At 25.7% G+C, this 10,743-nt stretch overlaps 1 long non-coding RNA gene across 1 annotated transcript; it reads left to right on the forward strand.

The window, feature by feature from the left end:
- The first annotated feature begins 428 nt into the window (after window positions 1–428).
- On the forward strand, window positions 429–2,464 carry LOC131647422 (uncharacterized). Its single transcript, XR_009297831.1, has 3 exons — window positions 429–768; window positions 959–1,023; window positions 1,576–2,464. It is a non-coding gene; the product is annotated as an uncharacterized LOC131647422 (long non-coding RNA).
- The last annotated feature ends 8,279 nt before the right edge of the window (window positions 2,465–10,743 follow it).

Genomic DNA, 10,743 nt, shown 5'->3' on the forward strand with positions numbered 1-10,743 from the left:
TTTATCTCAATCCAAATGCGCGAAAAAGACGGGTACCCGTGCGAACGCACGGGTATCACACTAGTATATATATATATATATATATATATATATATATATATATATATATATATATATATATATATATATATCATTTAATATAATAAATCAAAAGGAGTACTTTGGCAAGTTTGCCAAGTGTCACTCTCTTTTGCATTCTATCAATTTCTTTCCATTCTATTTATAGTAACTTCTAATTATTTTTTTATATTTTAAAATTTTGTTTTTTTATATTTTTTATTTATATATATTAATATGATCATTCAATTTTGGGAATCTGAAAGAACCATACTTTCCTCTTTATACTCAAAACCAATCTCTCTTTATTTTTTATATATATATTTTTTTTATATTTTACTCACTCTTTACCATTTTTCTTAACTGTCCATATTTATTGTTTCACGTTTCTATGTAAAATCTAAAAAGACATTTTCTAATTTTCCATATCATTTTCAATGTTCACTACACTCCATGCATAGAAAACTGAAAAAACATCTTGGAGGTTGAGTGACACATTGAGCTATTAATATAGGAAATGAATAGGACTAGACACAAAACCGTGACCCAGCCCAACCACATAATCTCATTTATAATTGTTTCTTTTCTCTACTAACCCTAGCTCAAAGCCGTCGCGGTCCTCCTCTTTCACTTTCTCTCCTCACCTCCTTCAGCCTACGCCATTCTTCATCTTATTGAAGCTATATCTTTGTCTTCCTTCTTCTTTGCAAGGTTAAAGTTTTAATTTTATTTTTAGAATTTTGATTTTGGGTTTATAGTTCTAACACTTTTTTACACTTTATTTCATTTTCTCTAATCTTCCATTTCAAGATCTAAGGTTAATTCTCCTTTTTATTTTTGGATTTATATTTGGAATTGAATTTGTATTTTCCTTATTTTTATTCTTTGCCTTTTGTTTCAGGTTACCTAACTCTAAACTTCACTATTTTAAATTTTTCTCTCTTCCTTTTTTCGTGTTTAGCAAAGGTAAGGATTTACAGTATTTCGAGTTTTTGTTGTTTAGAATTTTTTTTTTTTATAAATTATGGGTTTATATTATTTAATTTTTTGTTGAACCCAATCTGTTAAATTAAGGGTCTATATTGTCAAATGATCTTGGTGTTTTTTTTACATTGCAACAGCAAGACAAATATGCAGGTTGGTTGGTTTTTTTTAAAAAGGTTTATTTTTTATACTGGTTGATGTTTTTTTATCTGATCTCTGGTTGTATTTTGTTGGTATTAAAATCTTTTTATTTCGTAGAATATGGTTTAAATTTGATCTCAATTATTATTCTCGGCTGCATCTCTGATAATATTTTGTTGCTATTAGAAAAGGTCTCTGAAAGTATTTTGTTATTAGATTTTTTTCCACTTTTCAAACAGTAAATTTATTATATTGTTTTATTTTATTTAATAAGTATGTTGTTAAGTTTTAATAATTGGATTTTAAATATTATTAATCTCAATATTAATTTAAAATGCAATTGTTATCTCAATTCAATATGTTTAATTTTTAGTTATTTATAATATTTTTCAGGTTGAAGAACCGAAATGGATAAAGAGGAGCTATAAATCCAAAACTTATTAAAACTTATTTTTTGGCCATTAAAGTGTTTAAATTTGGAATTAATGATTTCGTTTTCAATTTGTATAATTCATTTGTGATTAAATTTGACATTATTGTTTTCATTTTAGTCCGCCATTAATATTTATTGGCCATTAATATGTTTGAATATTTGTTATAGTTCAAAATTCTGGGGATTTATTTTTTTTAGAAGGTAATAGATCAATTTAAATATTAATCATTTTATATTTAGGTTAAATAGACAATAAAATGAATTATATTATGGAAAAATTGAAGTTTTCTAACTATATTGGGTCTTAAATTTTATCGGCGCAATAACCCGAACAAACTGTTTGAATTAACCTGTAACCTGCTAAGACCCAACCTGTCTAAACCAAATTTTATTTTGGGCTAAATGGGCCTTGATGTTCCATCTGCAGGTTGTGTTGTGTTGTTCTTTTTACGTTGAATGCGTCCTACCCGGCCCGTTGTTCACCCCTAAAAACGAACATAACTCTCTATCAATACAATCATTGTTGATGTTGTTGTGGAACCCGCTGCTGTCACTTTTTATCCATCATAAATCGCTGTCAAATTTAAGTTGTTTATTTGTTTGAATAAATGTCTAAATGAAAGGAAGGAGGTGAGTCTATCATGTGTATTCAACTTTTATGTGAAGATAAAGGAGGTGAGTAGCTAGCCGACTTTCAATGAATGTAATCAATGCAATATAAATAATGGCTCGCCAAAGGTGTTTTACTTATGTTGATTTCGTTTTGAAAAACTATTTGCAAGCTCGATTATGGCCACGACTTCAAAGTAAATGTTGGAATGGTAAATAACTTTATGCCCTTTGGAACTACTTTGGAATTGGACATTCTATTGATACATCAATTCTTTAGACAACTTTTTTATTCTCTAATATGATTATGCTGATACAAATATTTTTCACATTTTAAATATTCTCGACATTTTAAATATTTGAATTTGACTATAAATTAGTTTGCACTTAATATATTTTATGTAATGGAATTCGATTTGAAAATTTTGATTAAAAATTTTGATTCTTAATTAATATTATATATTTAAAGATCAAATATTTTTTTGGTAAGTTAAAAATTATTGAAACAAATAATTTTTTCTTAATTAAGATTATCATTTAGAAATTAAAAAATTATTTATAATAAATTAAAAAAATAAAATTAAGGAAATTTAATTTTCAACTATAAAGATATTTTTATAAACGAAAAAAATGTATTATTTATAATAATATTTTTCTGAACAAACATTCATTATAATGTTACTATAACTCCATTTGTAACTGTAAATTGTTATAAAATATTTTTTTAATTTCAGAAATTTTGTAACTGTAAGTTGTTATAAAATATTTTTTTAATTTCAGAAATTTTGTAACTGTAAGTTGTTATAAAATATTTTTTTTAATTTCAGAAATTTTGTCCCGTGCCTTACACGGGCATACCACTAGTATATATATATATATATATATATATATATATATATATATATATATATATATATATATATATATATATATATATATATATATATATATATATATATATATATATATATATATATAGGGAGCATATCAAGTGAGAGCATTTTATAATGAGAGATGAGAGGAATAAATATCAACCATTGGATTCATCAAGAGAGAGAATGTTAGTATATTAATGAGGCTATTAATTTCTCTCTCTTGATGAATCCAATGGTTGATATTTGTTCCTCTCATCTCTCATTGTAAAATGCTCTCACTTGATATGCTCCCTATATATATATAAAGCTAATTTGTTAGTGATCAAGAAGAATTGTTTGGTAAACTTTATATTTTGACTAGCATATATTTATTAAAATACATTTTTTAAATGATAATAAGTTGTGCTAGCCTTAATAATAATTTAAAAAATATTTTTATTAAAATATTTTTATTAATAATAGTTAGTTGATTAGATAAATAACTAAAATATTATAAATAAATATATGATTGTGAAAAAAATTAGGTTAATACTATATTTGTCTTTTGCCATAATAATTGTTGTCCTTTGTCGTAATAGATAGAACAATGCATGTCAAAATATAAATCATATTGTTAAAGTTTGTCGAAATGGGAAAATGCTTAAAATTTCTTTTGATTTTAAAAATATTGTTTTAAACTTTAAGATCTTTAAAACTTTGTCACATTGAATTGTTTAGACTAGTATGTATTGCGTTAGTCAAAGAGAAGAATTATAGATCAGTCGTTGATGAATTTAAATGAGCATATGTATAATTTTTTAGAAGTAACATTGAGTCAAATTTTGTGTTTTTTACAAACAAATTTAAAATGAAAAGAAAACAAAGATTTTAAATATCGAAAGTGATCATAGTGGAGAATTATAAAATAAACTCTTTGAAAAAAATTTGATAATAAAGTGATATTCTTCATGATTTTTTTATCCCCTAAATCTAGAATAAAATAGAGTTATAGAAGTAAAAATACAGTATATATTATCAAGAGATGGCTAAAACCATGATCAATGAGTCAAAAGTTGTAAAATATTTTTGAAAAAAAACAATAAATTCAACACGATATTTTTAAAGTATAGTCTATATTACACCTATTTTTAAAAAGACTCGAATTTTGAAAAGGAAAAACACCGAACATTTTATATGTTCATTAGGTTTGATGTACATGCTACTCCCTTTGTCCCAAATTATAAGAGAAAATCACTTTATAGATTCATTGAATAATTAATGTATCTGATTTATACATAGACCAGATACATTAATTATTCAATGAATATAAAAAGTAATTTTCTCTTATAATCTGGAATCGAGGAATTTAATTTTAAACACAAGTATCTATTTAAAGAAATTTGGTGCAAAGGGACAAAATTGCATCCTCCTACGATACTTCAAAAGATCATAGGGATATTAAGATCACTTATTTATTTCACTACTTCTACTTCTAGATCTTATATTTTATTCACTGTATGTGCTAGTTTGTGCTTAATTCCAATCATATCTTAGATAATTTTATTTAGGGTTTTTCTAACCTATGCAACATTGCATGGGATAAGGGCAATCAATAAACTATTTCTTTTCATATAAATTATCATATTAATTATTTTTCTGATGAAAAATAATCTTTTATATTTTCTCTCTCCTACCCAATTAATGGATGAACATACATAAATATAAATATGGTAATTTATATTTAAAAAAGTGGTGTATTAATTGTCTCTTTTCCTATGCAATGTTGCATAGGTTAGAAAAACGTAGCTTGTGTTATAAACTAGTTGAGTTCTACGTTACTAACTCTGCTAGAGACATAATAGAAAGAAAGAAAAAAAAAAACTAGTGAAAGGTGTCAATTCTTTGCTGATAATCTCCTCTCTTGAGAAAACAAAAGACACCAAACAATCATGTTAGCTGCAAGTTGTATAGCCCCCCCCCCCCCCCCCCCCCCCCCCCCCCCAACTTCTCTTGATGAAGCATTAATATGGAAATTACTTAACTATTGTGCTAATACTTTTGCTATTTCTTTATCCAAGAATCGTATTTTGCACTTTAAAAAAATTCAAATACATTGAAATTAAACTTCACTTCATTAAATACCGTGATCAGAAATAAATTTTAGATATAAAATTTATTAATACAGACTATTAATAGAGTGTTTTCTGTAAAAAAATTCTCAGGTATAAATAAGTTAAATTATACAGAGAATAATATAAATATTTTGTAATTCTCTAGATGGACATTTTTTCTTTCTAAATTGAGAAAAATAACCCTTTATTGACATTTTTAATCTATGGTGGTTTCAACTCTCTTAATTATTAACTAGTAAGATATATGTGTTTAAGGATAGCAAACGGGCATGTCCATCCCGTTTAAATCTGTCCCACAAAAGCTGTAAAAAAATGGGACGAGGCGGGCATAATTGATGGCGCGGGCCTAAAATCTTACCTCTTCCTGCACAAAAGTGTGGACGGGACAGGGAATGCCCGCGGTTACTACACCTTTTAGGTTTAAAAAAATATAAAACTGTGTTAAATTCACATGCCCGCAAAAAAAATAGGGTTAGGCGGGGCGATCACATTAAAGGGTGATGGCCTAAATCCTTGACCCGCCCCGCACTAAGGTGCAGGCAAATCAGGCATACCCAACGGGCCAGATCCGTTTTGCCACCCCTATCCGTGCTATCACACGGGTCCCGTCTGAATTCACATTACACGTATATCAAATCATCATTTATAAATTTTGAATTCATTCTTCAATTGGATAACATTCACATAGTCACAAATATAGGTTAATAATATACACCAACCTTTAAGCATTGATTTGTACTTATAATAAACGGTACATTCGATTATCTAACTTCAATTATATAAAACAACAACAAAAAAAGATTTAAAAGATGGACATTAAAATGAACAATCTACGACTGATATTTCATAGATACGTTCACATCTATACGTGAATCCAGATGAGCTAACAAACCCTGTTGAATTCAGATGAGTTAAATTTAAAAATTTATTAAACTATTTTAGATATTAGCCCATTTTCTAAACCTAAAATGTATGAGAGCTCTTTCAAATTTTAGTTTTAAAATTTTCTTATTATATCATATTTACATTTTTTTATAACCTATAATGTATGTCAGCTCCTCGTTAAATTTCAATTTTAAAATCTTTTTATTAGATTATATTTATAAATTTTACAAATCTAAATTAATTATACATTTATTACGATTAATTAAATTTAAAGATTAAAATAAAAATTGGAAAAAGGGAAAAAATTGATTAAGAAAGATCAATGTGTAATTGAATTAATCAATGCAATTATGACTTTTGTATAATTTAAAAAGAATAACAAATTTTTGTTTTCATAAAAAATTTGTGTATTAACCAATCATAACTGTCTTATATTTTTTTTATAAAAACAAATATTTATATTCTTTTTTAGTATAAATGTTAATATTTTATCATGAAAAAGGCTAATATTATTTCATGTCAAATTTTTTTTTTTTTTAGTATCATGTCACAATATCATATACTATCATTTTTTTATTAAGTATACGATATTTGTTAATCTAGAAAATATAAGAGAAATTATACTTAATAGATTGAATTATCTTTTATATAAGTGATCAAAAACTTTTCCATTCTAAGTCAAAAACAAATTTGAAAAACCAAAATAAAGTTGAATTAATTAATTAATATTTTAAATGTATTCTATAAAATTAAACGATAGTGTTAGAATATATTGAATAAATGTTACTTTTTAAAATTGAATTGTAAAAGTAAAATTGTAATTTAAATTATATTTATTATTGTAAATTTATAAATAATAAGTATTCATATGAAATATAATTTCATATAACATTTATAATGATAATAATGTCACTAATAAGATGAATTCTTACTTTCGAAAAAAAATGAAGATGAATTTTTTAAAAATATTTGTTACTTATATAAAATTAAATATTTGTTATTTATAGGTTAAGTTAATTTTCTTGTTTTTTGTGTTAGATTATAATATCATATATGATTTTAAATCATGTATATAATATTTTCCTAAAATAAATATTTTTATTTTTTTAGTATAAATGTTAATATTTTATCATAAAAAAGCTAATATTTTCTAGTCAATTTTATTATTTTTAAAAAAATTATACAATTTAATAGTAAAGTATTTTATATTATAAAAGACATATATAATGATTAGATGAGCAACTTTATTTAAAGCTTTACCAAAATATTGAAAAGCATAATTTGCATATTTTACATATTTAAAAAAAACTTACGTATTTTTATTTCATATTAATCTAATTGTATTTTATCAATTTATAATATTATAGCATTTTTTAGTATAACTGCAAACGTTTTATCATAAAAAAACACTAACATTTTTAATATCATTTATTATATTTCTATAATATTTTTAATTATAGTTAATATATTACATATATTTTTTTTTTTAAAAAAACACTCAAATAAATTATTTTAAAATTTTTTAATCACTTTTTTCCGTTTCTTTACACTAACCTTCGCTATCTTATTTTCTGAAACCATTAATCCAAAAAGTCTTGAGCAATACACCAATACACCAAGAACTAAAGCTATTCACCATTCAAACTTTGACCACAAATCTGTATATGAAAATTATCCTCAATTCAAACCAAATCACAAATAATACTATTGACCATTCAAACTTTGACCACAAATATGTATATGAAAATTATTCTCAATTCAAACCAAATCACAGATAACATAAATCAAGAATTTAAACATTCTCTCATCACAATAACAACAAGCTTACAAATAAAATTCCAAACACAATAACAAAGCCATGTTGTCCCAAACAAAACCTTGCACAAACTACTCATACACTTTATAAATATAACTTACATAACTTAACCTGGTAGAACTTTTTCATCAACCACAACAACACATAGCATAACACCAATAGACAACAGCTCCATATGAACATGTGAACCAGTAAACTGGAATCAAAGTGAAAAGAGAAGGAGAAAGTTCAGAATAAAAGAGACGCCCAAATCTGAAACGATAAAAATTGCAATCCTTCTAGTCAATCTTTGGTATTCAACACTTGATCATAGAAATCTTCTTCCAAATTCAATGTCGATGTTAGATATGTTTCCACACCCTCGTTAATATCTCTTCTAACCACCTTATTGTTATAGGGCCCTGTTAAATTTATAGTAATTTTGTATATGAATAGCATATATACAATAATAATAAGACCTCGATCAAATAGACTATCAAATGAATTTATGTGAGTGATCATTTGATCTATCAAATGAATTTATGTGAGTGATCATAAATTTAATTACACTAGAAGCCCAATAAACCACTTAGAAAAATAAATTTGAAGTGGACTATTCAATAGCTATCATTTCAAAAATCATCATACACAAATTTTGACTAATTACTATTTGTCAATATTTAAGGGAGGCAAACTTTCCTTGAAGATAATATGATATGATCTCACACTATTTTGAATGATAGCTCAACCTTATTCTCATTTTAAACTATAACTTCACATAGTAAAAAAACAAAGTAGCATTGGCATACACATCAAAGCCTGATTTGATTCCTGGTGCAATCTAAAGAAGATCCCTATACCTACATATTCATTTGAAATTAAGCTTTTATATTAGAAAGGGATAACTTCCTATGACTTCAACACAATCAGTAAGAAAATAGTATTGGACATGTAAGCATATTTCCATTAACCCATCATCATCCATAACAGTATAACACAAGTTTGTTATACAAAATATGGGACATCTAAAATTCCACCGAAGCTATGTAATAAATTACTAATATAAAACTTATAGAACTACCACACAAGTTCATCATATCACCAATTTTAGCATTTAGAAAAAACCCTAATTAGAGAAAATTGTGACTTTCAAAAACTAACCTCTGGTGGGATTTAAGAGGGATTGAAATTCTTACTAATTCAAAGAAGCATAAAGATGAATGAGTATCGGGGTTGTGTTGTTAGATTAGTTGAGATCGACTCTTTCAGAGGTAGATTTATGGTACCACGGTGGTCTCGTGGGGTTTTCAAAAAGTAGGTCAATAGTTCAAACAAATAAGGATTTCACAGAGAAGGTTTGACAATCGAAGTCTATTTAAAGGAAGAAGCATACAATTTTTTCGAAAATTTTATCTAAACTGGAAGATGCACAGAGGGTCATTGACATTCCAGTTTATAAAGGAAAAATGAGATATGATGAGCGTAGCGAATTGCATGGGTATTGTGTTCCAAGAAAAAAATTCAAAATTGGCTAGGGTTTACTTGAAGGTTGCAAGGAATTTGACTGCAAAATTAATTGTAAAGTAAAAAAAATAGAAAAGTAGACGTTGCAATTTCTTTTAAGTAACAAATTGTATGTTTTATTGGAAATATTTGTATTTAATGATTTGAAAATTGAAATAATAAATATTATTTAGACAATATCTTCTTTATTTAGAAACCTTAATGAGTGTCTCCGGGACACTCGTTAGCGTGACCCATTTTATAAATGCATAGAATGATTAGTTAAGTTAATAGTATAATTAAAAATAAATAAAGGGTCTTGTTAATCAGTACCATCAAGACACTCTTTAAGCATATTAAATAAATAAAATATTCTTTATAAAAGTCAACATTTCAATTTCCAATACATTTTCAATGCATTGAATATACATATTTTAATAAAAACTTATAATTTTAATCATTTAAAGAGTGCCCCAAAGGCACTGGTTAACATTTCCCATTAATAAAATACAACAATAATCTTGAATGCTTTATTTTTCAAAGTGGCAATAGAAAAGCTGCATTAACTAATCGTGATTTAAATTTTCATTTAATGGGTTGACTTTTCATGTTTAAGATTATTATTTGAAGAGATTACAATTAAAATAAAATAAAAAATGCATTAGTGGAACAATAATAATTTGTGAAATTCCTAATAATTAATGGAATAATATTAAAATTTAAATTAAATAAAAATTGTTGAAATAAGTTTGATGTTGACACGTCAGCGTCATTTATTGTCAAATTAATATAAATTAAACATTATGCAATTAGTCGATTTTAACCTAGAATCAAAATAGTTATAGTTAAAGTTTGTAATCATAAAGTTAATTATGGTTTTTTCAAATACTTTACATTTTATATATTTATATTGATTTTCTCTGATGAAATCACCTTATCGCACATTACTTTCTTGTCTTAGGGTCCGTTTAGTTGGAAGTAGATGGAGGGGAAGGAATATTTATAAACACATGTGTTTGGTTCATTTTTTATGAGGAGAGGGGAGGGGAGCAAATTCTCTCCTAAACTCACTTTTTGCTCCCCTCCAAATTGGGGGATTTGGAGGGGAGGGAAGATTCATTAATCAAAATTTTATTATTTTCCCTATTTTATCCTTAATTATTTTTTTAATTCCAAGATTGCCCTTATTGAATCATTAAAGACTAGATTTTTCTGTGTTATTTCACGTTTCATTTTTTTCTACTGTGCGGTTGCTATTTGTTGCTCTCAGGTGAATTTTTTCCTTTTTATTTTGTTGAATTTTCTTTTTTGATACTATGTTGTTTTTTAATAATAACAACATCCTTATAT

Source organism: Vicia villosa, linkage group LG2 (assembly GCF_029867415.1).
Source record: "Vicia villosa cultivar HV-30 ecotype Madison, WI linkage group LG2, Vvil1.0, whole genome shotgun sequence".
Classification (NCBI taxonomy): Eukaryota; Viridiplantae; Streptophyta; class Magnoliopsida; order Fabales; family Fabaceae; genus Vicia; species Vicia villosa.